Consider the following 25,559-nt stretch of genomic DNA (forward strand, 5'->3'; position numbering starts at 1 on the left):
GTGAGTGTTGACGGCGCGCGGCGACCGATATAGACATCGGGTACGAAACAGTGGGCGCGGAAACTGTCGTACTTTTCGTATATGCGAAGCATGTCTTTCGTGAACCGAAAATTGTCCTATATTTTTCACTTTCGTATATCCGAATTTTCGTACATCGAGCTTTCGTATATCGGGGATTTCCTGTACAGGCTTTTACCATAATTTTTTTCCTTCTCCTTCTCCTCCTCCTCCTTATTCTCTTCTTCCTCCAATCTGAATACAGCATTATTTTCTATTACAGGCTTTTACTATATTTTTTCTCCTCCTCCTTTTCCTTCCTCCTCCTCCTCCTCCTCCTCCTCCTCCTCCTCCTCCTCCAATCTAAAGACCCAACCATGAGCAGGGACTAAAGGAGTGACTCAATGCCATTCCTTTTCATCTCCTGCCTCACACAAATCCTCCTCCTCCTCCTCCTTTCTCTACCAACGTGAACACAACATTACTCTCTCCTACATGCACCTATGGTACTTCTTTCTCCCCCTCGTACCCGCAGCAGTGAGCAGGCCGAGAGCAGGCCACAGGCGTTGGTGGCGGGGTGGAGGTAGACAGACTTGTAGTTCTCCTGAATGGTCTGCAGTTCCTCCTCCCCTTGGGCCTGGAGGCTGAACATGAAGGCCACGTGTTCCTGGCTGTGTGTGAGCTCCACCTCCTCCCCCTGGGCCACCGAGGCTGTGCAAGGATGGAGAGAGAGAGGGAGAGAAGGGTTAGATTAGGATTAGACTCTTTCTTTATTAATATCTCTTTGGCATCATCTATAAATCTCTCTATTTCTCATTTACTCTCTCCCATCTCTCCTTCCTTTATCCAGAATCTGTTTTATATATATATATATATATATATATATATATATATATATATATATATATATATATATATATATATATATATATATATATATATATATATTCTCTCTCTCCTCTCTCTCTCTCTCTCTCTCTCTCTCTCTCTCTCTCTCTCTCTCTCTCTCTCTCTCTCTCTCTCTCTCTCTCTCTCTCTCTCTCTCTCTCTCTCTCTCTCTCTCTCCTCAATTCTAATTCCAACAATGAGAACAACTTCTTTGCCTCAACTCAACCCAACTGATCCTACTGGCTGACACTGCATCAAGTTTATAAAGCAGGTCCAAGGAATAGAGAGAGCTGCATACCCTCTATGCTTTACTATGGGTGGCTATACAGGTGTTAGCCAGTGCAGGTGTGAAGGGAGACTCATACTAAGCAAGGCGAGCAAGGAGAAGTAAACAACTGAACAGTGAACGACGGAGCAGTGACATAAACACGAACACACACATCATACAGACAGTGCCTCCACCACCCACCTGCAGCCGCTGGCCTCGCCCCAGCACCCCGGCACGCCCCAGCATCTCCCACACCCGCTGGATGCGCTCTGGCCGCTCTGGATGTTCCCTGTGTGTGGGGGGGAGAGGGGGAAAGAGGGTGAATTAGTGTGTACCTCTGTGTGTTGTGGTGTGAGGGAAACTTGTTTGGTAAAAAAGGTTGCTCTAGTACGAAGGTAGAAAGCTGCCTCAAGGGGTTATGTGTGGTCAAAGTTATGGTGGTTAAGTGTTGGTTAGATAAGTGAGGAAAGCTTTGTCTTCTAGCTCTGGTAAGGAGTATTAAAGCTGCCTGAATGGGTGACATATGTAACAAGGAATTGGGTGACAATAAATAAATGGTATGCAGAAAGTTGGAAAGTTAAGTTTAGTCGGCACAACATCTGTGGTCATATGCTGGAGAGAGACAGAAGGGGAAGGAGTTATAGAAGGGAACAGATCCCAGGAGACGGGACACAACCCCCGATTAATACCTGGTACCCATTCACTGCTGGCTGGACAGGGGCATAGGGTAATGGAAAAGCCGCCCAAATTTTTCCACTCCACCCAGGAATCGAACCCGGGCTCTCTCGGTTGTGAGCCGCGTGTGTTAACCATTGCACCATGAAGTCCTCTATAAATGGTATGTGTGAGGGAAACTCTGAGTCTTTTTGAGGTAAAAGCTCTGGTAAAAAGATGCCATGTGCTGCCTCAGTGGGTTTGGTGTGGACAAGAAATTCGGTCCAAGTAGATATAATTATATATGTGAGGGAAACTTGGTCTTCTTGGTACCAAGAGCTGCCTCGGGTACATCAGAGTAGTTAGACTGTCTTCATTATGTTTTGTCTGTAAATGAAAAAACACCTTAGTGTGTAGTGCACTTAACCTTCCGTAAGGCTGCGTGTTGCTCCACCTGCTCGTCACACACCAGACACAGCCTCGGAGACTCACTCAGCTTCCCTACCTCCCTACATACCTTCCCTCCTCAGCTGCAGCAGTTTCTCACCAGTCCTCTCCCTGAGCTGCTGGTCTGTGGTGTCAGGAGCTGCATGGTGTCTCTGGTCTGGAGGCGTAAGGGCCGGACACCCACCAGGCCTTGGAAGGAGAGGCTCGGGGTGAAGGTGCTGGGGTCAGCCTCGCCCCGCACCTCCTGCTGGCATAAGGACCCCTGATAGTGGAAGCAGCGCCAGTGTGCCCACTGGACGTACTCCAGGTTCAGCAGTGTCTCCTGAAGGCTGGGGAGGACAGGGAAGGGAGAGGAAGGTCAATGTTGAGAAAAAGAGCAGGTTAACTATAGGAAAAAGACATTGTTTCTGAGATCCAAGAAAGGGCATCAAGGAAAAATAAAACAATGCTACAGGCCCAAACAGCTTCCTCTTAATGAGCAGACATGGATAGGGAAATTAAAATAGACAGCGAGAGTAAAGTAAGGAGAATAATAATAATAAAAAAGAGGGACAAAAACAATATTAAAACAAAACAGTTCAATAAATCCTGCATCAGAGATAAGGCAGACAGAGAGATAGATAAATGGATATAGACAGACTGAGATAGATAGATAGATAAGGACAGATATAAGCAGAGATAGATAGACAAGCATAGAGATGGACAGATTGATACAGAAAGATATAGACAGACAGATAGAGAGACAGACAGACAGCTATCAGGCACCTTGGTGATGGCTGCAGGGGGGTCCAGCAGGGGGGCAGTGGTGGCCCAGCAAGGCACTGAGGGTGTGGGCGGCACTCTTGGCCAGGACGGCAGGCAGCTCCCACCCTGCACACACAACAGGGATTGCTTATTACCATTCTAATTATTATTATTATTATTATTATTATTATTATTATTATTATTATTATTATTGTTATTATTGTTATTACTACTATTATTATTATCAATATTACTATCATCCTGCTATGTAATAATAATTGTCTAAGCTATTTTTTAGATTTCTGTGCAATATTTTTTTTCAAGTTTTCAGTGATGTCAATTTTTTTTTCCCAATTGAATTCTATAGGGAGGTAGAATGCATACCAGTGTGTGGATGTGTGGTGCTCAGTTCCTGCCACAATGTTTGGGTGAGGTCAGACTGGTCACCTCCAGCACCAGCGCCACCTTGCCCCACGCCAGGGCCATCAGCTGGGAGGTGAGGTGTGTGTACAGGCCTGGCCACACCTCCAGCACCAGCACCACCTTGCCCCACGCCAGGGCCATCAGCTGGGAGGTGAGGTGTGCGTACAGGCCTGGCCACACCTCCAGCACCAGCGCCACCTTGCCCCGCGCCAGGGCCATCAACTGGGAGGTGAGGTGTGTGTACAGGCCTGGCCACACCTCCAGCACCAGCACCACCTTGCCCCACACCAGGGCCATCAACTGGGAGGTGAGGTGTGTGTACAGGCCTGGCCACACCTCAGCACCAGCGCCACCTTGCCCCGCGCCAGGGCCATCAGCTGGGAGGTGAGGTGTGTGTACAGGCCTGGCCACACCTCCAGCACCAGCGTCACCTTGCACCACACCAGGGCCATCAGCTGGGAGGTGAGGTGTGTGTACAGGCCTGGCCACACCTCCATCTCGCCCTGAAAACACCAGATGGAAAAATAAAGTATAATAAATATACTGCATTATTATTATTATTATTATTATTATTATTATTATCATTATTATTATTGTGTTTGGCTTCCCTGTTAAGAGTGGTTAAGTTTGTGATACAGTTGAGTAAAATAAAATATATATACCATCTCTTATTATTAGTATTAGTATTAGTATTAGTATTAATTTGGGGAGGCTGTGGCTGAATCGACAGAGTAACACCACCGCGTTCAGGAGGACGCGAGTTCAATCCCCGCCCGGTGCCACCAAGCTGGGATTTTTCAGCCGCCGCCGAGTGGCTTAAAACTACCCACATGCTGTCCAGAAGACCACCTATAAACCCGGACTCTAGATTCTAGGATTAAAGATGAGCTCCGGGGGGCAGCATGAGCCAATGCAAGATGGCGCCACTATAAACACTCGCCTGCGCCAGAACGGGCTGGGCCGACCATCAGGACCCACCGGGAAGAAGCCTTGGGCCGACCATCAGGCCCCACCGGGAAGAAGCCTTGGGCCGACCATCAGGACCCACCGGGAAGAAGCCTTGGGCCGACCATCAGGCCCCACCGGGAAAAAGCCTACCGGCGCTATAGGCCGCGACGTAAAAAAAAAAAAAAAAAAAAATATTATCATCATCCTTATTATGAGGTTTGACTTCCCTGCTGGAGTGATTCACACTGGCTAGTGTCTGGATGAGGAGACAGAGCTGAGAACATCCATGAATTTATAAAAGTAAGTACAGTTGTATGAAAGCAGATATGGAGGCAGGTCAACACAGGCTTAGTTAGAGAAAAATATTAATGAATTTAAAGCTAAACTTGATAAACTGAAATTTGGAGACAGGACCAGTGTAAAGCATCCTGTATATCACTAGGTAAATACACACACACACACACACACATACAACCTCCACCCTAACAGACATACACAAGAGCCCACAAGTGTAGCTCAATTCCTATATATCACAACTATAGTCTGTTCACTTAATTCTGACCCAAGCTGACAACATAAACCTAAGCGTGGTCATAAGCACAGTGCAGATTAGCAGAAAGTGCTGCGTGAGATAAACACAAACAGAGGTTAAAAAAAAAACTTGGAAGCCACAGCAGCAGCCAGTCAGCACTCAGCTTGCAAACACGCTTAGGTTTATGTTGTCAGCTTGGGTCGGACTTAAGTGAACAGACTTTCGTAAGGCTTTAGGCCAAGAGAGAGAGAGACTGAGAGAGCAGGACTTGCCTATTCACCCCCCCCTGCCGAGTCATAACCAGCAGACAAAACACTATAACTAACTCAGGACCAAACTAGAAGAGAAAATAGTTGTGCTTAGGGTTCAAACGGCACACCAGGTTCAGTCTAGCCTCCTCCGATCATATGCTGAGGTTTGTGCATAGGTGTGTGTGTGTGTGTGTGTGTGTGTGTGTGTGTGTGTGTGTGCTCTGAGGGACAGTAGAGTGCTTGCAGCTATGAAAGGTTGGCAGGAAAAAGTAAAGGCCATCCAAAGCATTTTCTCAGATTCACGACCATTCAACTTTGAGGTCGGTAATATAAGACATTTTCACTTCTCACATCAACTAGGTATTTCTAAAGGTCAAAGAGGGGACCAGTCGGGTTCTAAGTAGTGTTTCTTTAGGTTCAAGTGTCATGCCCCGAGATTTTGATTTTATCTTTCCTACGACTCAATAATCCCACACGTCCTCTGCGTGTATTGAAACACAAGGGAAATTAATCAAGACAAGGAGAGGGTATTCACTGGCTGCCTGGGATTGAACCCGCGACCAGCGTGACGGGAGAGCCACTCCTTACCGAGTCGGCCAAAGAGGTACCTCACTGGCCAAGTGGGTTATGGGAGGCTCCCTCATCAGGCCTAGTCGCCCCACTACACAAGGAACAGAAGAAGGGCCAAACTACCACCAGGGTCATAAAACTACTCCAGGAAATGCCCACAACTCCTAGGAAAGCCTTGTCAAATATGTGAGCTTGGGCGGCGAAATGTCTAGTACTATGGCCCCGAGATCCAGGTTATAAACATTATGAGTAAATAGAAAAAGAGTAAATAAATATATTAAAAAATCATCAGACATGCTAAGAGTTGCTCCTGTAAAAGTGTGCAGAGCCTCATGAGTGGTAAGAAGAGAGTGTCACTTTCAGAGAGAGTGTCTTGATACTTCCCTCCTGAAAATGTTCAAGTCATAGGCAGGAGGAAATACACACAAAGGTCTTAAGGCTGTTCCAGAGGAAGAGATGAAAGAATGGAGATGCCAGAAACTCTTGCATAAGAGATTTGGATAGCACGAAGCCATGTGGTGAAGGGACTGAGGAAGCTGCATTGGTTGGACATGGTGTATGGTAGCATCAGACAGCCTGGCAGCAGCATGCAACTCAGCACCTGACCTCAGAGGCTACACATCAACACACACAACTGGCTCTGACCTCAGGACATCCCAGGGCAGCCTTATAGCCAGCCCACACTATCACCAACTCAGGGCTTAACTGTAGAGAGCAAAGCTTGCTGATATAATAACTATTACACTAATGACTTCAGGTATTGAAAAAAATATATTATCACTAAAAGATGTATGGTTGAGGACAAAAATGTTATATGATCACCAACTCAGGACTGAACTGTGGAGGGCAAAGTTTCATCATCATCATCATTTTGTTTAGCGTCCATTTTCACTCTTCATGAGCGGCTGGACGGTTTATGGCTGGTAAATCAAGACATTTTCAGTTTTTGGCACAAAGTTTGGTGAGAGAATAACACTGATAATATAATACTAATGACTTCAGGTATTGAAAAAAAATATTACACCATCATATGTACAGTTGAGGACAAAAATATTACACCATCATATGTACAGTTGAGGACAAAAATATTACACAATCACCAACTCAGGACTGAACTGTTGAGGGCAAAGACCGGCGAGATATCAACATTGCTTACACTAATGACTTGACGTACTGAAAGAAATTATGCATCATCACTCTCAGATGTACAAAACTGTCTGAACACTGTTGCCAACTCAGGACTGAACTGTGGAGGGCAAAGACTGGTGTGGCAATAACACTGACTATACTAATCACTTCATGTACTGGAAAAAATATATATTATCACCACTACAGTTGTGGAAAAAAACTATTACATTACTGACTGCAAAATTAGAGCACTGGCAATTGATGCATTAGTCCACAACTGATATGAGGCATCTCAAACCACAGAGGCGTCCACACCAAAAGAGTGAGTTTGGAGATAATTAGGCTTGATACTTCCCATGTATTAGTAAGCCCCACAACTCACCTTGTAGGCCACAGGCAGCAGCACTTGGTGAAGGGTGGCCAGGAAGTCATAATGTTTCCCATGTATTAGTCAGCCCCACAACTCACCTTGTAGGCCACAGGCAGCAGCACTTGGTGAAGGGTGGCCAGGAAGTCATAATGTTTCCCATGTATTAGTCAGCCCCACAACTCACCTTGTAGGCCACAGGCAGCAGCACTTGGTGAAGGGTGGCCAGGAAGTCATAATGTTTCCCATGTATTAGTCAGCCCCACAACTCACCTTGTAGGCCACGGGCAGCAGCACATGGTGAAGGGTGGCCAGGAAGTCGCGGTTGGTCATGCCGGTTGTGTTGAGTGGCACATCGAAGTTGAAGACCCTGGCCTGCCTGCCTGCCCGATGTAGTCGTAGTTGCTCTCCTGCAGGTTGGGCCAGTAGCTGCCGGGCTCGTAGCGGTGGATGGAGAAGTACAGCACTCTGGGGGGGGGGACAGTGACCATTACTTCACTATATGCTAAGTAATGTCATTATCTCATCATTTTTTGTGTGTGTCCCAGTGGCCAGTAATGCTCATAGCTGGGCGTTATCGCAATAAGTTATCGTGATACTTTATCACTGATAACAAAATTGAGTTATCGGCCATCTGCTATTTATTTAAATATATATCGGTATTTTCGTTACTTTTGTAACCAAACTAGCGATAATCGCTACTTTTTCCGCCTCTCAGAAAAAAAAACGTTGTCTCCTCTCTACACCTCCACATGGCCCGGGCGCCCGGTGTTGTATGAAAAAACTTTGGGATATGAAATATCTTCATTAAAACACTAGCTTATTTTTTTATGTTACTCAAAAATCAATATATCAAAGAGAAAAAGCATTAACCTTTGCCCCCAAAATGATTATTCACTGCCCCAAATTTGATATTCCATATTCGTTTGTGAGCATGCCATGGTATTGAAGGCACCCGGTGTTGTGTTATTTGGTGTCCCATCGTCAAAAGCTACAAACACTTGTCTCTCGTGAACTGTGCATGTTCAGACCAATAAGCGTAGCCCTGTACAGTCTCACAAAGCTTTTTAACACATTAAGAGTTGCTGGAAGGTTGAATCAGACATACAGTACCACCATCCTCGCTGTTTCTAGAACGACACTCTGTACATATAAATACAACTCGTACAGAGTGTCGTTTTAGAAAAAGTGGGGATGGTGGTAGTGGTACTGTATGTCTGATTCAGCCTTCCAGCAACTCTTAATTACGTTTAAAAATCTTTGTGAGACTGTACAGGTCTACGCTTGCTGGTCTGAGCATGCGCAGTTCACAAGAGACCAGTGTTTGTAAACAAAAGCGCCAGCTTTTGACAGAAATAACACAACACCGGTTCAGGCGTTTCTAGTGTTACCGTCCATAGGTACGTGTCAACATGTGGTTTTCAGGTTTTGTAAGTTTTCTAAAATACAAATAATGAAAATCTGAATTCATCTTTGTTTTTTATTTGAAATATCAATACAGTTTCGTTTTCGCCTGTCGGACTTATCGCTAGCTAGTATCGGAATTGTGGATTTATATCGGGTATCGGTTATCGCCTATATTTGTGTCTCCAGTTAACGAATATCGGTTATCACCGATAAGGTTTTCCATTATCAGTTATCAGTTATCGGGAATAATGTTTTCTGTTATCGCGCCTTCTCTCTCTTTGTTTCTTTCTTCTTTCTCTCTCTGTTCCTCTCTGCTTCTCTCTTCTCCTCTTTCCTTCCATTCCCCTCCCTTCCCTTTCCTTTCCCTTCCCTTCCCTTTCTTTTCCTATCCCTTTCCTTTGTTTTCCATCCCTCCCTTCCCTTCTCTCCTTTCCATCCCTTCCTCTTTCCTCCCCCCATCCCCTCCTACCTCACCTCAGGCCTGCTGTGTGGCCTGTCCGTGGTGCACATCCCAGTCCACTATGAGGGTGCGGCTGAGGCGGTGTGTGTTGAGGGCGTGTCGGGCAGCCAGCGCCACGTAGTTGACGAAGCAGTAGCCGCAGAACTCACTCTCCATGGCGTGGTGGCCAGGCGGTCTGCAGGATGGAATTACAGAGGTGTGTGTTAGAGTATTGATGTTAAACAGTAAATGAAGAAGATGATAATGTGTCCTCTCCTCTTCTCTCCTTCCCTTCTCTTCTCTTCCTTTCCTTTCCCTTCTCTTCCCTTTTTAGATGCATGGAGGCCAAGTACAAAGCTGAGAGTGAGGAGACTGAGGTGGTTTGGGCACATGAAGAGGAGGGAGGAGGGTGAGGCATTGGGGACAGCTGTTGGGGTGGAAATTCCAGGCTGCCACCCACCAGGCAGGCCAAGGAGAGCATGGAGGCGGTGTGTTGAAAAGGACTTGGCAACACTGGCCACTGAAGAGGCTGAGGCAAGGGACAGAAATAGGTGGAAGTATATCACTGACTGCCGACAAGAGACATGCAAAGTCTACCCACAGTGGTGCTAACATTAATGACAGCAGGCTTTTACTTGCATTCCCAGGTGGAGGTGAAGGACTAACACACACACCTGACAATAGCAAAGCCGTTCTGAAGTCCCCCAGCAGCCACAGTGTCCACCAGGTCCAATGTGCTGCCCGCTGCTAGCAAGGCACTCTCATATGTGGCCTGGGGAGAGAGAAAGACTTATTAGCAGAAGAGGAGCAGCTATTGTGTGAGGCCTGACCCTGTTGTTGTATAGTGTATAGGGACTTTGTTATGGTGGATGAGCCCTGTTTCAATATAAGGTGACTAGAGTAGCAGGGGTGACCAAATCAGTTAAGGCAGTGTTCTGTTGTAGTAGTTTTAGAAGTGTACAGGAATGATGAATGAACAGATGGATGAAGAAAAGAAGGAAAGAGAGAGTCAGATTGAGAGGCAAGGAAGAAAAGAAGGAAAAAGAAAGATTGGGAAGAAGAAAAGTGGGAAAGAAAAAAAGGAGAGAAAGAAAGGAAGGGAACAAAGAAAAGAAAGAGAAAGAAAGGAAGGGAACAAAGAAAAGAAAGAGAAAGAAAGGAAGGGAAGCAGAAAAGAAGGAGAAAGAAAGAACAAAGGGAAGGAAGGAATGCAGGAAAAAAGAAATGACGGAAGAATAAAATAAAAAAAGAAAGGAGTGATGAATGAATGAAGGAACCACAGAACACATACACACACATATATACATACACACACACACACACACACACACACACACACACATATACACACACACACAAACCAGGAAACAAAGACTCACTGGATGGTAGAGTATGGAATCAAAGTGTGCAGCAAGGTCCTCCAGCTTGTTGGCGTAGTAGTAGTAGTGGTAGTAGTGGTAGTAGTAGTAGTAGTAGTAATGAAGGGAAATGAAAAAAAATATGAAAGGAGAAAAAAATATGAAGAAAATGAATATAACAAAAGAATGACAAAAAAGTATAAAATGAAGGAGTAAGTGAAGAAAATGAAGAATAAAGGGAGTGGAGGGAGGGTAAGGAAGGGAGAGGGAGGGTAAGGAAGGGAGAGAGAGGGAGGAAAGGCCGGGTCACACGAGCTTTTATTTCGGCAATTTTTGACGCCGGTACTTTTTCACGCCGGTGATCTTGCCTCCGGTGTGGTCACATGACACTAGCCAAAAAAGCGTTTTAGCTTGGCGGGCTGTAATATTTCGGCGCTGGGCCAAACCGTACTAGTATGAAAAGTCCATAAACAAAGCAGCGATCAGCTTGCCTGGTGTTCGTGATGGAAGAAGAGGACGTACTAGCTGGCTTGGCTCTGTAACTGCTCTTGAAAAAGAAGCAGGAAAATGAGAAGAGGAGGAAGTTATGGAATCGTTGGTGGCTCTTGAGGAGGAGAGTGTGGCCTTCAGACTAATGAAAGAGCTGAGAGAAGAGGACCCGGCCACCTTGAGACAGTGGATACGCCTCGATCGGGAGCAGTTTGAAGAGCTGTTAGCCCAGGTTACTCCTCTCATAGAAAAGCAGGACACAAATATGCGGCAGACTGTGACTCCTGCTGAGCGTCTCACTCTGACACTCCGCTATTTAGCTTCAGGTGAGTAATTCTAAAGTTTCACTGTAGACTATAACTTTATTAGGCTAATTTATTCAACCTAATTTAATTAGCCAAGTCTAGCCTTGTGGGATATTTGAATTCATTGGTATGATTAGACAGCCCAAATAGTGACAAATAGCTAGTTAACTGCATTGGCCCTTTTATTATATATTTCATTAAGTGGCCTCCTGTGGTGCTGTGTCTTTCAAAATGAGATCATCATCATCATCATATTCAGCCTGGAATAGTGCAATGCAGGACATTCTTATCTGGGCACTTACTCCTGAGTTTGTGTTCTAGGCAGCGCCAGATAGAGCTACCATTGGGCCCTGGTGTGACAAGCAATTACTATAATTGTTATAAACACTATTAGCTATGAAAATCTTAATTTACACACATCATACCCGGGCGGCTGAGCCCCCTATGAGGCCGGGCCCTGGTGCTGAGATACCAGCTCCCCCCCTCTCTCGGGCCCTGGTTCTAGGCTCTGTTATATTCCAGGTTTCTGATCAAGATTAGCGGGGAAAACCTAAATATTGTCCACTGTATTTCTTTTAAATTTTAGTTCATAGATTTTTTTACCCCAAGAAATAGTGAGTTTCCAGAAGTTGTTAAAATGAGTTTGAGACATGTACGCCAAAGAAAGATATATTCTTTTCCCATAAAATAATGGGAACCCAAAGTTTTGCCAGGGAAAAGTCACATCATTTACTGATTTGGATTAGAAATGAGGGTCAAAATCATTCAAAACACATTAAAACAAACAAGTACCGCCAGTCACCAAAAACTGCCTGACTGCCATCACCGGCAAGCCATATCTCTTAACACAAACAAAGCTAACCTGACGTGAACATAACCCGGCTTAATTTAACCTAAACCTAGCTCCTATTGCCAGAGACTGCCAAAAGTAATTTCTTTTGAAAATATCAAAACTAGCTTTTCACGTTAATATTCATTTGCCAAAGGTGTTGTTGAATTTCAAAATGCTCACGAGGATATCTAGATATCTGTAACAGTAAATTAGAGATTGTTTATCATTGTGCACTTGTAAAATAAAACTGTCAATAGATTAGCATTGTCTCGAAAAAGTATCCTACAATTAACCAAGCCTTCAAATTTTTGGTAAGTCTCTCGAAGTATATATGCTCCAGTTTGTTGTGAAGGACACCGATGGCACATATGTTTCCCTCTTGCATGTAAAAGACACTATTGCATTCTTTTCCTGTTGCAAGTAGTTTGCTCGAGATATTTATTACATTTAGTTGTTTAAATTAATCTAGATTTGGCTGGCTTTAGGTAGGTTACGGTACCTTCGATTTTATTTGACGATATCAATGTCAAATGTTCAGCACTTTGCTAGTTTCATAGGACAGGAAAAGCATAGCTGGGCACGATAACATAAAACCTTATTCCCGATAACCGATAACTGATAATGAAAAACCTTAACGGCGATAACCGATATTCGTTAACTAGAGACACAAATATAGGCGATAACCGATAACCGATACCCGATATAAATCCACAATTCCGATACTAGCTAGCGATAAGTCCGATAGGCGAAAACGATACCATATTGATATTTCAGATAGAACAACATTGATGAATTCAAATTTTCATTATCTGTATTTTAGCAAACTTACAAAACCTTAAAACCACACGTTGACACGTACCTATGGACGGTAATACTAGAAATGCCTGAACCGGTGTTGTGTTATTTGGCGTCCCCACCGTCAAAAATTGTTTACAAACACTGTTCTCTCGTGAACGGTGCATGCTCAGACCAGCAAGCGTAGACCTGTACAGTCTCACAAAGCTTTTAAACCGTAATTAAGAGTTGCTGGAAGGCTGAATCAGACATATAGTACCACTACCACCATCCTCGCTGTTTTTAGAACGACACTCTGTACGAGTTGTATTTATATGTACAGAGTGTACGTCGTTCTAGAAACAGCGAGGATGGTGGTACTGTATGTTTGATTCAGCTTTCCAGCAACTCTTAATGTGTTAAAAAAGCATTGTGAGACTGTACAGGTCTACACTTAATGGTCTGAGCATGTGCAGTTCACGAGAGACCAGTGTTTATAAACAAAAGCGCCAGCTTTTGACGATGGGACACCAAATAACACAACACCGGGTGCCTTCAGTATCATGGCATGGTCACAAACGAATATGGAATATCAAATTTGAAGCAGTGGATAATCATTTTTGGGGCAAAGTTAAATGATTTTTCTCTATGATATATTGATTTTTGAGTAACATAAAAAAATAACCTAGTGTTTTAATTTTCATGATCTAAGTATGAAATCTCATCACCGAAGACATTTCATTCCCCGAAGTTTTTTCATACAACACCGGGCCACGCATGCGCAGTAAGGAGACAACGTTTTTTTTTTCTGAGAGGCGGAAAAAAGTAGCGATTATCGCTAGTTTGGTTACAAAAGTAACGAAGATACCGATTATATTTAAATAAGTAGCGGATGGCCGATAACCCGATTTTGTTATCAGCGATAAAGTATCGCGATAACGCCCAGCTATGAGGAAAAGTCTTGGGGTTATTAAACTGGCTTACTATTTTTTTTGTGAAATTACTACGGTATTGTATTAATTTTGTCATGTTTGTTTGTTTCAGAAGAGTCTTACCGGTCACTGTCCTGTCAGTTCAGGATGTCACAACCTCATATCCACTATTGTCCCATCAGTCTGCAAGGCAATCTACGAAGTCTTGCGACCAAGGTACATCTCCCTACCAAGAACAGAAGAGGAGTGGCAGAAAGTGGCAAGTGATTTTTACACACAGTGGAACTTTCCTATGTGCATAGGTGCTCTTGATGGGAAAAGGATTTTGATACAAAAGCCTATAAATTCAGAGTCAAGTTTTTATGATTACAAGGGTCATTTCAGTGTGATCATGATGGCACTTGTTGATGCAGATTGTAAATTTTTATATGTGGATGTCGGTTCTTGTGGGAGAGCAAGTGATGGTGGTGTGTGGGACAGGTGCACTCTGAGGCAGGCAGTGGAAAGTGACATCCTGAATATTCCAAAGCCTCAGACAATTCCCTTCACTGGAACGGAGTGCCCATATGTCTTTGTCGGAGACAATGCTTTCCCTTTGAAGAAATATCTGATGAAGCCGTACCCGGGCAGAGGTGGAACAGAAGAAAGTGTGATTTACAATTACCGCTTGTCTTGTGCTCGGAGGATATCAGAAAATGCATTTGGAATTATGACAGCAAGATTCCAGGTCTTTAAACAACCTATAAGAATTGCTCCTAAACATGCAGAGGACATAACCCTAGCTGCTGTAGCCTTGCATAACACGTTGAGGGAAAAATCAAAGGACATATATTCTCCGACAGAATTATTAGACCGAGAGGATGTGGGAAACGGAAGGCTGCAGCAGGGACAAATGCACCAGCATGCAAATGCTGCAATGGAAGGCCTTCATGCAGTTGGAAGAGGACACACCAACGATGCCAAGGAAGTGCGGGATACACTGAAGGACTATTTTAATAATGAAGGACAGGTCCCATGGCAGGCACAAATGGCACTTCTGCACTGATATGAGATGCAGCATTCATAAGGTACTAAAATAAAATAAAATTCAGTTATTTTACCCTTTTAATTTCAATCTGAACCTGACAATGTATATCTAAGCAAGTTTGTAAGTTGAGCACTGATTAGCTGCTGCTGTGATGTTCAAGTTTCCATGATTTTATTTTACAGAAACGTGAACATTACAGCAGCAGCTAATCAACGCTCATTTTACAAACTCGCTGCAGTTTAGGAGTTAAAAAAGAGATCACAAATGTCAAAATAAATAATTCTTTTAACTGAAAAACTATAAATAACCTTCAATATTTCCTGAATCAATCACAGATGTTAATAAAAAAAAATTCCTGAATCAATCACAATGTTAATAAAAAAAATTAAAAATTTAACAGAAAGACTATATCTAACCTTCAATATTTCCTGAATCATTATTTACTCTTTCTATGACCTTGGCTATTTCACACGTGTTTGATCTGTTTGTCAAAGGGCATTTTCTCTGCTACAGACTCAACAAGTCTACCCATATTACCTGCAATATTATTAGAACTTTGTTTGTTTCTAAAGTAATCACTGAGCAATTCTATTGAAGTATCAACAGGATTAGATGTTTTAGGGGTGCATTTTCTCTTGCTTGAAAGAGATGCCAATTCCCCCAGTTGAAACTGAATCGTGCCATAACATTTCAGTTTTGCAAAATTGAAACCAAGCCGATTGTGTTTTGCACACGCCTCTTCATCACTTGTATATTTATATATTTACCTCTCTCATGCTGGAAGGCAGCTCAAAGGTAGATTTGCTTAATGTCAGGTCATCCTGTACGTCCACCAAATAAGTGGCAACATCATACAGTGGCCACTTCATGCCTGGACATCCTGCAGAGCCACTTGGAGCATCTCTAATCTTCTTGCATTGATGCAAGAAGTATGTCTCAAGATTCTTGAATTTGATTCGGACTTGGTCTGCAAAACATTGTTGCATGAGTTTTCAGGAAAATAATAAACATAGTACATAATTTTTTGCTACCATCAATAATATGACTACAATCATAACATAAAAATTAAATCAGTCACTTGTTCACTGGTTTGAATATTTCAATCGGAAATTAAATAAAACTGCAATGCATTTACTTTGTCACTCAAATTTTGCATGTTTTGATTTGCAAGTTTAGGCCAAGATAGATTAATAAGTTGAATATAATATTTGCAGTTACGTCAAAGTTTAATGAAGTTTACTTGCATTAATAATGGTTGATTTATGGTAGCCGAAGTTAAGTTAGCTTAGAATAATTTGTATTACATCAAATAAGCTATTAGTGGTAAATGTTCAACATTTTACTAGTCTTCCGAAACAGAAATATTCAGGGAAATATTCAAACATCTTTAAATCCTATGTATACCCAGACTTCATTTTACCTTATCCAAACTATTCCAGCCTAATGTCATACCTGAAGCACCATGATATAATTTAATGTAATGAAAAAAGCTAACCAAACCATATACAAGTGTATCTGAACCATTCTAACCTGACCTGACATGAGCTGGCCTGACGTATTTCACAAACACAAAAAAAATGAGCAATTTACCGTTTCACCCATCAACGATTTTTTGACGTGGTTCATGTTTTTCTGGTGATAGATGTAGTGAACTGCACAATTTTGTACCTCATTTCTGTCGCAAATGTCTACTTTTCAAGTTATTCAATTCACTACATCTATCACCAGAAAAACATGAACCACGTCAGAAAATCGTTGGTTGGGTGAAACCAGAAATTGACCAAAAATATTTGACGGAAATAAATACAATATTGGGTAAAGATTCATTTTTTACACCCCTTCTACTTTTTAACTACACTAACACCACCTTAACTGAACACTATCATAACCTAACACTGCTCTAACTTAAACCTTACCTAAATCTAACCTAACTAAAACCTAACACAAACCTAACTGAAACCTAGCACTAACCTTACCCTAACCTAACCCAATTTGCAAGGAGTGCACCTTTTACATGCAAAATGGACCATGTGTATGATACAGGCGTAACACTGACAGTTTTTGGTCATTACCCACTTTGCTCTGCACATAAATCCTTTCTCTACACACATTTTTCCCAGCATCACAACTGCCATATCTATAACTTATCACCTGCAGTCGCACCGGGTCTGTTTATTGGTAACATATGAATATAATAAAGCACTTCTTACCTCCATTTAGCTGGCTCAGTTCAGGGAATTCCACTTTCAATGCTTCCGCAACAGATTTGAAGGCCTCCTGTCTGAGCTTTGTCTTGTGGTACATAGAATCCTTTGGGTCCCACAGAAGCCTCTTCTCCCTTACAAGCTCTAGGAGTAAGGCCTCAGAGTTTCGACCCCACATATATTTTGTAGATGCCATTATTAGAGGAGCAGGAGGAGGCAGCAGCGAGAGTGGAGCATTCAAACGTTGTGTACACACACAGCTGAGGAGTCTAGGACTGTCTTTTCCACAGCACCACATAGGTATGCCATGTTTTTAGATATGATGTATTGCCTTTTTAATGCAAATACCACCTCAATTACTTCAATATGGTCTTAGTAATGTATGAGGTGAAGCCATGTTTCTATCAAAGTGTTCTCAGTATCGGGAATACTTGACGCGCATGTTCATCTCCGTCCATATCGAGAAGAGAACCCGTGTTTTGGAGTTGCCGGTGCCGCCGATGGAAAAATTCTCAAAATCGATGAAAAAATTGCCGAAATAAACGCTCGTGTGACCCGGCCTTAACCCGTAAAGTGTTTAGTACGTATCACAGTGTAAGCATTACCAGTGGTTCCATTTCGGTACCGAGTTTTGAATATTGCCGCGCATCATGACGTCAGGAGGTTCTGCCACCGGCCACGGCGGGGCGGGCACCGGGCAGTGACGGCAGTCTGCAGCCAGGTTTCAGTGAGGGGAGATGTAGTGCAGAGCCGTCCACGCGCTGTGCTCAGGGCTTGTGGCTTCCTCGACACAGAGCTTTAGATTTTTTTTTTTATTGAAAATGCCTTCCCTGTGTGCTGTTTCCGGATGCAGCTCATTATACAACGGTCAGCATAGCATGCTGTTCCACAGATTTCCTCGGGAGGAAGCACTGAGGGAAAAGTGGATTTCTCTCTGCATGAACTCAAGTGCCATTAACCCAAACAGTGCTCGAATTTGCCAACTACATTTTAATGCCAGTGACTATGAGAGACATCTGAAATATGAACTGTTGCAGCTACCAGTGCCAAGAAAATTAAGAGTCCTGAAAGCTGGGACGCTTCCGAGCGTTTCCATGCCAGAGGCTGAAGGTAAGTCCCACTCATAGGCAGTGTTAATATTTAAGTGGCATTGCATAAAATACATTAATGAGAAATTATTACATTTATCGCGCAGTGTATTACGGATATTGATATTCTTGTCAGCAGCATTTAAAGAGAGAGAGAGAGAGAGAGAGAGAGAGAGAGAGAGAGAGAGAGAGAGTGTTTGAAATGGCGTGGCTGCACACTGCATAACGGCCACAGCCTCCCCGTCCCCGGGTAAAGAACATTTGACCAGTTTATTTTATTTGACCAGGTAATAACCAGGTAGGGTACGTAGGATGGTTGACCAGGTGGAATAGGACTGTTAACCAGGATATTTTCTATTAAATTAATTAGAGAGAGAGAGAGAGAGAGAGAGAGAGAGAGAGAGAGAGAGAGAGAGAGAGAGAGAGAGAGAGAGGCTGCACCACTGCCCAACGGCCACATCTCACTACTCTAGCAAAATAAGTTTTGCTTAATTTGATTGTAACATGGTATTTGCATATTTATAGACAGGGAGACCAGGTACAGGTGTTAATGACTTGTCACATAGCTAATTCAAGTCTAATAGGATGTTGGGTTTTATAGGATTATGAAAATGGCTAGTTTTTCATTAGTTGTCTGAAAATGTAAGTAAATAAGCATGTATCTGAATGCTATTGTGGTGAAGCCAAAATAGACTTGCAGTGCTAGATAGTCTTATATATTTCGTGTTTTCAGTCGTCATTTCATGAAGGAAATATAGGTATATTGTGTGTGTCTCCTTTCACGTGTAGCTAGCCTCAGTTCACCAAGCAGTGAGTAGGTATGGGTTGTAAGTCAAGGAGTTGTGACCTTGCTTTCCCGGTATGTGGTGTGTGAGTGGTCTCAGACCTACCCAAAGATTGGTAATAACGAGCTCTGAGCTCATAACGTAGGGTAACGTCTAGCTGCCTCGACAAAGGCTGCAGCAGACAAAGAGTGAAGAAAGGTTAATTTATTGTGCAAAGAAAAGAGTGGTGCTTTCCATTTATCAGTTTGTTTTTCGGTTGTTCATCTTAACGTTAGGTACTTTGAAATGCTATGAATGACACACTCCACTTAGTCGAGGTATAGGGCTACACAGGAAGGAGAAAAATAATGTATGTACCTAGTTAACATTTTTTTTTTTGGGGGGGGGAGTGGAAGGGGTATTATTCTTGTAGCATGTAAAATAATATATATATGACTATTATTCTCTATGTTCACTTGCAGACACTGAGGTAACTGCAAGGGAACAACATATTGGCCTGGGACTCCAGAGTGAGCTGCACTTGCCTAGTCCACCAAGAGATGATGCTTCAAGCCAGAACCAAGAAGTGGTGCCAAGCCACAACCAAGATGTGGTGCCTCTGGAGGCAGCATCAACCGTCAAAGGTATGAACATCCAAGACGTTGAGTTGAACCATAAATGAAGGAAAGGGATAGTCTTCAACTGATAATAATGAATAAGAAAGGAAGCAAATTGCATTTAGCTACCATTAAAATGAAATAATGAAATAACACCAAAAGTTTTGTTATTTGAATGCACAAGTGCATTTCATGCTAAAGAAATATTGTTGTTATTTTTGCCTGTAAAGCCTAACTATGAGTTACTAGAAAACAGGGGAGGGAGACATCATTTCTTTAGTGATATGTTAAGTGACAGAGATTGTTCTTTTTGCCTGTAAAGCCTAACTATGAGTTACTAGAAAACAGGGGAGGGAGACATTATTTCTTAAGTGATATGTTGAGTGACAAAAATTGTTATTTTTGGCTGTAAAGCCTAACTATGAGTTACTAGAAAACAGGGGAGGGAGACATCATTTCTTTAGTGATATGTTAAATGACAAAGATTGTTGTTTTTGCCTGTAAGTTACCAGAAAACAGGGGAGGGACACATCATTTCTTTTGTGATATGTTAAATGACATGACTATTACTGTTTTATGTTTACTTGCAGACACTGAGGTAACTGCAAGGGAACAACATATTGGCCTGGGACTCCAGAGTGAGCTGCACTTGCCTAGTCCACCAAGAGATGATGCTTCAAGCCAGAACCAAGAAGTGGTGCCAAGCCACAACCAAGATGTGGTGCCTCTGGAGGCAGCATCAACCGTCAAAGGTATGAACATCCAAGACGTTGAGTTGAACCATAAATGAAGGAAAGGGATAGTCTTCAACTGATAATAATGAATAAGAAAGGAAGCAAATTGCATTTAGCTACCATTAAAATGAAATATTGAAATAACACCAAAAGTTTTGTTATTTGAATGCACAAGTGCATTTCATGCTAAAGAAATATTGTTGTTATTTTTGCCTGTAAAGCCTAACTATGAGTTACTAGAAAACAGGGGAGGGAGACATCATTTCTTTAGTGATATGTTAAGTGACAGAGATTGTTCTTTTTGCCTGTAAAGCCTAACTATGAGTTACTAGAAAACAGGGGAGGGAGACATCATTTCTTAGTGATATGCATAGACTCCTGTACTACCTTGACTTATCACTGGTCACTAAGGGCCCTACAAACCATGGGCTGGTAGAGGGTTGGAGGCGCAGTTAACTACTTCCCCCACCCTGTACCTGCCCATGGTTTGTAGGGCCCTTAGTGACCAGTGATAAGTCAAGGAAGTACAGGAGTCTATGTGATATGTTAAGTGACAAAGATTGTTGTTTTTGCCTGTAAGTTACTAGAAAACAGGGGAGGGAGACATCATTTCTTTAGTGATATGTTAGTGACAAAGATTGTTGTTTTTGCCTGTAAAGCCTAACTATGAGTTACTAAAAAACAGGGGAGGGAGACATCATTTCTTTAGTGATATGTTAAGTGACAGAGATTGTTGTTTTTGCCTGTAAGTTACTAGAAAACAGGGGAGGGACACATAATTTCTTTAGTGATATGTTAAGTGACATGACTGTTATTCTCTTTGTTTTCTTGCAGACACTGAGGTAACTGAAGTGGGACATAAGACACACCATGCTGACTGTGATGCTTTCAAGGAGAACCAAATCTTGCGCCAAGAGTTGCGTCGTGTGACAGAGGAAATTGATATTGCAAAGAAAAGATTAAGTTCTTGTTTTTCGGAAAATCAAATTAAAACTTTATTCCATGGTAAATCTATGAGGCCTGCGCGTTGGACAGAGGAAGACATTTGTAGAGCGTTGATGCTCAAGTCTTCAAGCAACAAAACCTATAATTTCTTAAGAGAAAAGTGGCATTTTCCTCTTCCATCTAAATCTACTCTTTGTCGCTGGGTATCAAATATTGATGTAGAGCCCGGTATCCTGATGTGTGTTCTTAATGTTTTAAAGCATAAATCATTGTCTATGCCTGAGGCTGATCGTGTTAGTGTGCTTTCATTTGATGAATGCAGCTTATCAAATGAGTGGTCCTATGACCAATCTACAGACAAAATTTATGACCCTAAAAAGAGTGTGCAGTGTGTTATGTTGAGAGGATTAGTGCAGAATTGGAAGCAGATAATCTTTTATGACTTTGACTGCCCAATGACAAAGTGTCTTCTCTTCAGGTTGATAGAGGAAGTAGAGGCTGCAGGATTTCCTGTTGTAGCTATGGTGTGTGACCTTGGACCAACTAATGTTAAACTTTGGAACTCCCTGGAAATAACATCAGAACAGACATTCTTCACAAATCCAGCAGATACTAATAGGGAAATATTTGTATTTGCAGATGCCCCTCAACTTTTAAAACTAATCCGGAACAACTTCCTTGACCATGGGTTTGTTTTAGATAATGGACAATATGTTTTAAGTCAATGTGTCCAACAATTAATAGCTCACAGTAGATCTGACATAAAGGTCACACATCGCCTTTCAAGTAAACACATTAATGTCAAAGGGCCACATAGGATGAAAGTCAAGTTAGCTGCTCAATTGCTTTCTGAAACAACAGCAAAGACTTTGAGGTACTTTGGAAGAAAAGGTTATTTGTCTAAGGACTGGGATGCTACAAGTGATTTTATTTTGTTGGCTGATTCTTGGTTTGATGCATTTAATTCAAGACTGTCGTATGACAAGAAAGAAAGTTGAAATGCATATGGAACTGATTTGCCTAGGCAAAATCAAATTTTGTCAAAAATGGAAAACACTGTAAGAGCAATGAAAGTTTGTGGTGCCAACAGAGTATATCAGTTTCAAAAGGGTTTACTTGTATCTTCCCAGTCTTTGCCAAAGCTTTACCAAATGTTAAATGAAAGGTACAATATAAAATACATATTGACCAGCAGATTGAATCAGGATAGCCTAGAACATCTGTTCGGAAGTCTCAGAAAACTTGGAGGATTGAATGATAATCCATCCCCAGTTTCTGTAAAGCATCGCCTCCGAATGCATATTCTAGGAAGAGACCATTCTCTCTTGAGAGCAAAGAATGATAAACAGAGTTCTACCAATGTGACCAAATGTGATTCGCCGACAGATGACAAAACAGGTGAAGAAGTGGATGAAGATGAAAGGCTTCACAATGAGCTCACACTCTCAGCAATGGTTTTCTCGTCAATGGTGAGAGATCAAAATCTTGAGAATGAAAATTTTCCCCCACTTGAAAATGAACCACAGCTTTCTAATAGTGAAGATGTGATATGTGAAAAAGATTTAGAACATGCAATTGAAGAAGAAGGCCAAATATATTTTGGGGGATATTTGGCAAACAGATTTCCTGAATATGATCTAAGCTCAAAGGTGAGAAAGGTTGAAAGATCAACTTTAACAGATGATTTATGCTGGAGAAACTGTACTCTAAAACACCCAACCCCAGAGTTCATATAAAAAACTGAAGATAATGGAACAACAGTTTATATGCTACCATGGAAAGAATAAGTTAAAACCTGGTAAACAGAGCATCAACAAACTAACTGAAGAAACATGCAAGCTTGTCGATTTACCTGCTGAGGTAGTACATGCATTTGTTCGATGCCGAACTTTCTTCAAGATCCGCACATTAAACAGAGAACTAAACTCATGGCGAACTGAAGCAAAAAGGTATAAGAAGAAAAAGTTTGATGCTGTCAGATTCTAAGTATTATGTAGCCTATGTATATACAGAAATCTTTGTAGTTATACAACTGATATACTATTGACCGGCATGTTACTCGTATAATGTGGCCAAGTGTTGTATGATGGTATCGGAGGAGTGTCTTGAATCTTTTGCAGGAAGGCATCTAGTTTGTGTTTGAAAGCCTCCTCTAAACAGAATGACATGTTCTTCAGGTTCAGAGGGGGGCTGTTGAAGAGTCATGGTCAATTCCTCATACAGTTTGTTGTCCTTAGTGTTATCACACTTGGACAGTTGAATTTCACACCTTTAATATATCATGTCCAGTTCTGGCTGATAGCATGCATATTTGGCTCATGACTCTCAGTCTTTATCCATACAGATTATTTAGCATCTCTCCCACCTGTATTGCAAAGAGTAAAGATGTTTGAGACACTGCCAGTATTCCATGGCTTGTATAGATGTCATTTTATGGTGAAGTTGTTTTATTTAATGTTATTATTTTTACCTTTTATCAACAGTACTCAGGTTTACTTTCATAGAATTCCCCCGTATTCTCAGTTATATATGATTACTTTGAGGACTCTTTGAAGGCGTTTGTGTTCAGAATATTGGTGATGCTCTTAATCACTGGAATCATGCAGAGGTTATATAATTCACATTTCCAATTAATAAAATTTAATGAATACTACGTACCATCATTTTCATTTCATTCCTGTGGATCTTTTCTACTTCATACCTATGCACATATACTTAAGAGTTAGGCAACTGTAGAGGGAGGGCTAGTTGGCCCAAACATAGCAGTCCCCATTCATAACTGAGTGATTATAGCCACCATCCCAATCCTGGTTGTTCTTTGTGCAAAGTTCCTTTTTTCTCACCTAATTTCTTTCTTAACTTGCCTTTTTAAAGTATAATACTCCACACTTTAGTGTGTGTGTGTGTGTGTGTGTGTGTTGCAGAAAGTATTTTCAACAAAGGAAGAGTAACCCTACACTTGTGTCATTGCTCTAAGGAATTGTATGTCTATGAAATCATCTTATTTTTTTTCTTTTTTTTTTTTTTCATTTTAACCCGCAAACTGCTGTACGCCTTCTGGGCGGCTGAGCGGTAAGCTGCTGTAAGCCTTCTGGAAGCGGGCTTTTCAAACAGGCGCCAAAAAGTTTCCGCCGCGGCTTCAGATACTGCCAGAAAAACATTTTTGTGATAGAAAAATCTAAGAAATATGCAGGATACAACACATTTCGAGCTACAGATATGTGTATTGTAATATTTATGACACGTTTATGTAACTTAGATATCATTTATTGAAGGTCAATCTCTCGCTGATATAGCCGCACTAGGCGACGCACTCAGAATCTCAGTCCCGCAGCTTACGGGTTAATGTAGCTGCACACACCCTAACAGACACAATGAAAGCAGTAGTAACAGATGCAAATTTATGAGATGTTAATTACACACACACACACAAACACACACACACACACACACACACACACACACACACACAATTAAGTATGGTTGTCTAATCACATTCAATGACAAGTTAGCTAGAGTACATAGGCTAAACAAGAATATTAATAATTTAAGGTAATGTATTCACAGACGTTAAGAACCACACTGGATCGATGATTATTGGTGAAATAGGGATACAGGATATTATTGCTTATTTTACTTGTAAATGTGGGTATGTATGTATAGAACACACCCCGTAGCTTAGTGGTTAGAGCACTCAGTACACAGCTGAGAGAGCCCGAGTTCAATCCCCACCCTGCCGGGGCAAAAAATAGGTGGGATTTTTCCTTTTCATATGTGTGTCCCCTCTCCACCTAGCAGTAAGTAGGTACGGGATGTAAACGTAGGAATTGTGATCACGTTGTCCCTGGTGTGTTGTCTCTGGCCTACCCAGGGATCGGTAATAACGAGCTCTAAGCTCATTCGGTAGGGTAACGTTTGGTTGCTTCAACAGAAGCTGCAGAAGGTAAAAGTGATAAAAATGACACACACACACACACACACACACACATCAATAGTGACCAGCAGTGATTATACTGTATATATATATATATATATATATATAGAGAGAGAGAGAGAGAGAGAGAGAGAGAGAGAGAGAGAGAGAGAGAGAGAGAGAGAGAGAGAGAGAGAAACTCTTTCAGTAAAGTTACAAAGAAAACTTCACATTGCACGTAAGTTACCGTTAAAAATGCACCATTTTCTAAGACACTCCAATTCAGGTTCATATTCTACGCGAGTTACTGCTAAAATGCCAGCAGGAACCTGGTGACGTCATCATTTGGATCATTGTCACTATCAGCAACCTGCGCGCGGAACCACTGGTAATGCTTACACTGTGGTACGTATATATACGTTCGGGAGGGAAAGTGTTTAGTACGTATATATACGATCATCGTTTTCTTTTACTTCATGGCACCTAAACCTGTAGAAATGGTTCAAGATGTCTT

The 25,559-nt window shown here is 41.9% G+C and overlaps 1 pseudogene; it reads right to left on the minus strand.

The window, feature by feature from the left end:
* The window catches only part of LOC126993002 (histone deacetylase 6-like), a 47,624-nt pseudogene that overhangs the window by 9,555 nt on the left and 12,510 nt on the right, over positions 1-25,559 (minus strand).

This window comes from Eriocheir sinensis, unplaced genomic scaffold (genome assembly GCF_024679095.1).
Source record: "Eriocheir sinensis breed Jianghai 21 unplaced genomic scaffold, ASM2467909v1 Scaffold54, whole genome shotgun sequence".
NCBI lineage: Eukaryota > Metazoa > Arthropoda > Malacostraca > Decapoda > Varunidae > Eriocheir > Eriocheir sinensis.